This window comes from Passer domesticus, chromosome 1, assembly GCF_036417665.1.
Source record: "Passer domesticus isolate bPasDom1 chromosome 1, bPasDom1.hap1, whole genome shotgun sequence".
Classification (NCBI taxonomy): Eukaryota; Metazoa; Chordata; class Aves; order Passeriformes; family Passeridae; genus Passer; species Passer domesticus.
The window spans coordinates 67,530,941-67,538,083 of NC_087474.1; the positions used below are offsets into that span (position 1 = coordinate 67,530,941).

Here is a 7,143-nt window from a genome sequence, read left to right on the forward strand (position 1 = left end):
ACCTTATATTATTGCTCATGCAGTTCAGTGCTGCTTCAGCTGTAAACAAATACAGTTTAGCTGTGAATGAATTCCTTCCAGCTCAGGCCAGTAACAGCCCAGTGATGCCAAAGGCACGTGAACTAGGAATAGTACACAGCACAGAAACCAGGGCTCACAATCCATGTACTACCATAGCAAGGGAGGGACCAAGGGGGAAAAGAAGGCAAAAGGGAGAGACTCTGAAAGGATGCAAATGTATACACCCTCCAAGTCACCAAAGTAAGCAGATCTGCACTAAGAGATATCTGTTTTCAGACAAATGGGTATCCAAGCAGTATTCTCCTTGACCCAAAGCTGCTTTGATGTGACAAACATTTAAAAACAATAGTGTAGGTCCAGTTCTAACTCAAGAAATGAAAAAGTGAGTGGAAATGAACTTGTATTTCAGGATTCAGTTCTGTTCAACATCCTGGACAGATAAAATCCAAAAGTCTCAGAAATGTGCTAGACTTGAAGAAGTTAGGTTTAGTTTTCAGGGGTACAGGGCTAGGCACAAAAAAATTATTCTCACAGCTGTGCCAAATCCCTAGAGAATGATTTATCCTAAATCTGGTTTACTTCTCCTCCTTTTTCCTTAATCTGTCCAGTTTCTCCTTAAACATTTTAAAATTACAGATGTCTTGTAACTCGGTGGGGTAAATGTACACAAAATGATGATATGAGGAATCCGGTTCACAGCCAACACACAACTGCTACACAGTACATCTAGAAAACCTGTCACATTGTCAGTCCATCCCAAGAATGTGTCTGACTAGAAACACTAGAAGAAACCGCAACATTCATTGCAAGATGGCAAGAGATATATAATAAACAAATAAACATGTTTATAAATTCTCTCTAAGTTCCCAGACCACCATGCTCAAATCCCAGGTGTACTAAACAAAACCAGTGTAGTAGTGGGCTTGGTAGTGTTAACAGTCAAACTTTGTGATCTTAAAGGTCTTTTGCAACCTAAATATGATCCTGCTGTGTCTCAGCAGCCTTTTCCCCCTGAGGAGCAATGGAATTCAGGCAGAGAAAGGTATCACCAGCATGGCCCCAACTGCTCCCATTCCCGAGTGGGCATCCTGGCACTACTCTGCACACAGACAAAGATGGATCTTACCCATTACTCCCTGCCCAGTTGGTATCAATCTATTTATTTTGTTCACAGAACCATTTATAGATGACTGAGACAAACAGCTCAAACTCATTTGCCAAAAATTCCCCACAACATTAATATTTAAGAAGCGCTTCTTGTGGGTACCATCTCAGTCTAAATATTATTTGTATCTTCAAGAAACACAAAGCTTTGAATAAAAAGATGAGAATAATCTCCATAAACACCAACATGTGTAATTCTTCTTGAAACAACACTGAAAGGATACATTTTTAATGCTTTATTTTTGTTTCATCTTGGTTGCTTTAATATTCCTAGAATCTTGAGTACATTTTTTCTTTTAAATGCTCATATCCTTTCCCATTTGTCAAACATTGATTTATCTCCTGCAACTTGTGCAGAACTCTAATTTAACTTACTTTAGCTGAATCTCTTGTTTTCAACAAGCATTACAGATTCTACTGAAAGACACCGGCTGACCAAGCACACAGCATGGAGACGCATTGTTTGTGCAGATACCCTGCAAACATAGTGGTTTTACATTTATTTTGACCAATAGCTGGTATCACAGTTTACAGTCTTAATTATCCTTATTTTTAATATAGTTATTTAGAACCCTGAACAAGAAGAAGAAAGAAATCATTTGGGACCTTTTCTACTCAGGAATGGAAATAGACTATAGCGGCTTAATTCAATTACAGTAATTTAAATTCCTCTTTTAGCTTTTTGTCACTTGGAAAAAACACCACTAACCTCTGACTTGCTGTAAAGATTTAGGTTTTATCACCAAGTAGTGGTGAAATGGCAAATGTATTGGTAGAACCTGAACAATTATCAGAAATGCCAGTTCATGTTAAGAAGCTGGGAGATTGCATACTTCTTATCTTAATTCCAGGGTGAAAAAAACAAAGATTTTAAATATTTAATAATAAGAAAAATGCTATAGAAATTGTGTTCATACACCTAAGGTTAGTGAAAGCACTGGAAGTTTGAAGAGGTAAAGCACTCATCCTAAAGCACATCAGCATTCAGTAAACCATCACAGATTATTTTTGAATTGGCAAGGGCAGAAGGACAATATTAAGAAAGCAGAGTGACTCTAGCCCCTCTCTCACCTTAAATAATATAGGAGTGCCCATCCTCTCTACTGGGAAGTCAGAGAAAGGCCACTGGTCTGTCATCAGGCACTATGACCAGCACCAGAGCCTTCACAAACATTGTTTTTTTCACTCAGCTCACCCTTTAACCACAGGGCACAAGATCTGAATTTGCATTTGTATCTTAGTCCAGTGAAGAACAAAACTAAGTGAGGAGCAAGGAAAAAGTCTCTCACAGGTAAAACACTACACAAGAGGAACAGAAGCAACAGACCCTGACTTTCCATGGGGCTAAACTGCCTCTTGAAATGGAACGTGCGTGTGGTGCAGAGGCAGCACACACCAGGGAAGCAGTACCAAGTAACTTAAAGTTCTCAGGTTTAATTAATTGGTTCTTAAAAATGCCTGATGCAAACAAAACATTGCAATCCCTTGGCTGATTATGACACCTCTTATAATCTGATGAGGATATTCATCTGAGTGGGGAAAAGTGTGAGTTGGTTAACTCAAAACTAATGTCTTAACTGAGTAAATAAGTTATTCCATACAATTCAAGGCACACTGAGTATTTAAAGAGGTAGTGCACCAGAGCTGATAGGTTTCTTCATGTTTTTAGTAGAGCTGAAAAACGTTTGAAAACAAATAATCTCAATCCTTATCACCTACATGCATCTGAAAGTTTCTGAATCCTTTGCTGAAATCCATCTTTATCACAGTTTTAACACTCTGGTCCTTGATTGCCCATGTCATTTTAAAAATAAGATTAATCACTCAATCACTCAGACATTTAAAAGATTTGGAGCTTCCACTACCTCCAGTTTCTTCTCTTAATACTATTAAAATTGAACATTTATTTTTATTATTCATTCAGTCCTAACATATTGCCTCTTTTTCTTTCTTGCAAACAATCTGAGGACACAAGGATCAATTCCATCTCAGTCTTTCCCTAATTGCTCAAAACAAGCAATCAAATAGCTGTGTGCATGCAAGTTCACTAGCTAAAAGCTATGCCGAGCATTCAGAAGACAATACTCTGGAATAATTCCCCACCTGGGTACTCACCCCATACCAAGAACCAGTGCACAATGTCAGCATAGCTACAGCTACAGCATCATCAGTTGCCACCTGGCTCTAGCTTCTCCAGTTAGTCTGGTCTCATGCTGGAGAAGTCCGAGGGTTTCTACAGTGTCTAAAAATCCATTCATCACTGGCCTGACTACTGATCCTGTCTGACTGCAGACAGTGCTGTGTTCAGTGCAAAGCACAATCTGATTACGTGGGGGTAATTTCTTACAGTGTCCTGAAATCATGGTCAGGCATTAAAAGGATTTCTCCAAGAATCAAACACAATAACAAAGGAAAGGGAAATATGAATATGACCATCACAGTCTGCCTAAGTTCAGCAGAGAAATGCAATTCTAATGAAAGTCTTCTCTCATCTGTTTTATCAACACGGAGCTGCTAAGGGGAAATTAAAGAAATAAACTCACTCATTTTAGGTCTTCAAAACCAAAGCCACATAAAAAAAGCTGGGCTATATTAATGGGGACCCTGACAATAGATCTAGGAAGCGAAAGTTAGTCATACAAAGGGCTGTATCACATTTAAAAACTGAGCTGAAACTTTTCTTTCTGTGCTGTTTTAAAGCCACTCCGTATTTCAGCCCGAAGTGATGGCAAACATTTATTGACAGTTAATGCAGTCCTCCTGCGATGTATAATTAGGCACAAGCCCAGAGGAACAAGGCCAAGTGCTGTTCATCTCTTGGCAAGTGCCATAGTGTCTCAGATATGCACTGCCTGAAAATATCCAGTGATATTGCTAATGTTTTTTAAAAGGCTGGAGTTTTGAATTTTCACAGAAACTGATACACTAATTAACCCACCAAAATAAAAGTATAATGGAAAAAGTCCTGCAACAGTTCACCCAGTTTCTAACCCCTCTTTCCACACATCAGGAGTGATGTACCAAAAAGAGACTACCTTCCTTTGCTTTACCTCATTATTTACTTCAGCAGTGTCAAATCAGATCTTTCTTGCTTGGCTAAAAACCTTTCCAAAACAAGTGAAAACATCTATCAGCTTTTACCCAAGGGAAATGAACTGCTGAATATTCAATCATAGGTTTCCTTCCAAATGCTCTGCTTGTTTGTTTTAGAGAAGCCTTAAGAAGGGCAAATAAAAGGTTTGAAATCCTCTGAGCAAAGCTGACTTCTTTCTCTGAAGGTCACCCTCAAGTCATTTCAGAACCGTGGTAATAGCCAGGGGAGGGATGAGCACAGTCAAAAGACAGCTTTTCTTCTCAAGAAACTTTGGTGCTTCAGCCTGAACTAAAAAAAATGCTGTCAGGTGGAGGTTTGCCACTTTTTATGGACCAATTCAATTTTACCCTGGGGAGAAAGACACAGTAAGAAGTTCTAGCAAGAGGATCTGCTGCACAAGTGCTTCAAAGAAAGGAGAGATGGCCTTTTCAGAAGGACTCCACTAGAAGTGATCAGGCTCATCACGGGTCTTATGGTCAGGTACTTTTTTCTTTGGGACAAACCTTAACCACTGTTTTCAGGGTCAGTGCCAAAGCTGGAATATTCAAACCATACGGTATAGACCTGAATCAAGACAGCCCCTTCATATTCCTTCAGAATTTACGGTATGATCATACTAATAACATGCACTCAAATTGACAGTAATGCATTTAACAAACATTAACTATGACTGCCTTCCTATTCAGAGCAAATTTTGCCTGGGATCCAAACTGAAACTCATAACCACGTTAGCTATACATATTATTTGGGAGATGTTGCAGACTGACTAAAGACTCAATTTTGTGTAAACCTTGAGAAAGACCCGGGAAACCAGCGGGAGCTCTGCCTAAGCAAAACCTACATGATCTGGAGCCCCTGTGCAGCTCCATGCACGGGCACACCACCGTCATTCCATTGACAGCCCCGCACACCCCGTTTCTGTAGCGAAAGCGAATCGCCACCCAAAATCCCCAAGCAGGCAAGCGGACAAAGCAGCGCCCCGGGGCAGTCCGGGCAGGGCAGCGGCTGCGCCCCGGCACAGCTCCCATCGCCCCCGCCCCGTTACCTTCTGCCGCGGTGCCGGGCCGGGCCGGCCGCGCTCGCTCCGCTCCGCAGGGCAGGGCCGGGCCGGCCGCGGGCAGCGCCCCAGCCGGGGCCAGGCGGCGGGGACGGGGCGGGGCGGCCGCGCTTCGCCCGGCTCTGGCAGCGCCCCTCGCTCCGCGCACGGCCCGGGCACGGACGGGACCCGGCAACTTCGCGCACGGTGCCGCCGGAGTTGCCGCAGCCCCTCTCACCTCAGGCACTGCCTCCTCCCCAACGGGACCGGGGACGGCGCGGGCTGCTCCCCGCTCCATCGCCTCGCCCCTCTCCCAGCTCCCTGCTCGCTCTGCTGGCGCGGCCCCGCTCGCTGCCGCCGCCGCAGCCCCAGCGCCGGCCCCGGAGCGCCGCCTGCCGCCGGGGCACGGCCCCCCGCCCCGAGCGCCGCTGCCCCAGCCGCCCTGCGAGCCCCAGGGGCACCGTCCTGGCCGGGCAGCGGCGCTCATCTTTCATTCATGTCTTTGACCGACAGCCCCCTCCCCTCATCGGGGCAGCCCCGGCCCCCTGCCCGGGCCGCTGGCGCGAGTTGCCCAAGCACTCAGCCCGAGCCCGGCCGTGACGCGCTCTGAGGCGGCGAACGCGCTCTCCCGGGCGCCGCACCTGTGCTGGCCGCGCTGCGGTCCCGGCTGAGTTTCCCGCTCCGCTCCGAGTCCGCGGGTGGCTCCGTGCAGCCGGCAGGTGAGCGCTGTCCGCGGGGCGTGCCAGGCGCTTCCCAAGGCGGGGAGAGCCCTTTCCCCGAGTTTCCCCCCAGCCCGGCACAGCCGGAGCCGGCAGCGGCGCCGGCAGTCCGCGGCCCGCGGGGACGGTGCCCCGGCAGAGCGCGGCTCGGCTCGGACCCTGTCCCGAGCGCTAGCGGGGCTCGTGTGTGCCGGGGCTGCCAGGATCCAGCGGGGGGAAAAGCGGAGAGCGGCGTTCACGGACGGTCGGGCGGAGACATCATTGCCCTGCTTGATGTCTCCGATCTGCGAGCGGGCGCTCGGGGGAAGGTTGAGCCTTTGGATGCCGGTGAGTGCCTGTCAGGCTCTGCCCTCTCGTACACCGCATGTACACCGCCGCAGGATGCCGCTCCACCGGGCAAACCTAAAGCACACCACACTCGTAACTTTTATGGTTTTAGTAACGAGGATGCTTTACTCCGACTCCTCCCTCTCCCCTCCTCAACCCCGATAGGTACCAAGTTACAACCTATTTGTAAGGATCGAATTGCATTTCCTAAGGTGTCTCTTATCTCCTGCCAGCTTTTTTCAAAAGCCTCTGTAGCTAGTACCTGAATCCAGATTTTTGGCAGTCTTAACACTATTTTATTTTATTTTATTTTATTTTATTTTATTTTATTTTATTTTTTTTTATTTTTATTTTATTTTATTTTTATCCTGGCATTCATTAATTTTAATTTTTGGTGTATTAAAAAAAAATATTTCCTTCCCTTCCTCTTGGGGAAAATTCTGGCTAGTTCTGGCATCTGTCATGATTTTTGCAACTTAATACTGAAGCAAAGATCATGTGTGTATTAATTAGTTTTTTTTCTCAGTTAGTGGATCGAGTGCAAGAATTTGTTAGGTCAAACTTGATAAAAACTGTCAGTCCCAGGCAGCCCCTTGTCTGTGCAGGGAGCCAGCTCTGTCTCAGAGCCAGCAGGACATAGTTCTGCCTATGGTATCTGTAGCTATTAGGGAGATTCTCTTTGTACATGTATATACATTTCATGGTTTTTACCCATTATTGCTTATAACCATTACAAAATTGATCAAATTTCATGGGAACAATTCATTGCTCTTTAAGTATTT

The 7,143-nt window shown here is 45.3% G+C and overlaps 1 protein-coding gene and 1 long non-coding RNA gene across 5 annotated transcripts in view; one reads left to right on the top strand and one right to left on the bottom strand.

The window, feature by feature from the left end:
• KCNG2 (potassium voltage-gated channel modifier subfamily G member 2) overlaps window positions 1-6,312 on the bottom strand; it is a 52,765-nt gene extending 46,453 nt beyond the window's left edge. Inside the window, exon 1 of one of the 3 annotated variants that reach the window (XM_064422348.1) lies at window positions 5,957-6,312. The gene's annotated coding sequence lies outside the window, so the exon portion shown is untranslated. Of the gene's footprint in view, window positions 1-5,324; window positions 5,426-5,553; window positions 5,847-5,956 lie in introns of those variants that run through there. The other 2 variants (XM_064422341.1, XM_064422365.1) reach the window with 2 other exon arrangements.
• LOC135301887 (uncharacterized) overlaps window positions 6,230-7,143 on the top strand; it is a 31,174-nt gene continuing 30,260 nt past the window's right edge. Inside the window, exon 1 of one of the 2 annotated variants that reach the window (XR_010363623.1) lies at window positions 6,230-6,361. This is a non-coding gene — a long non-coding RNA (uncharacterized LOC135301887). The remainder of the gene's footprint in view (window positions 6,362-7,143) is intronic. The other variant, XR_010363625.1, reaches the window with a different exon arrangement.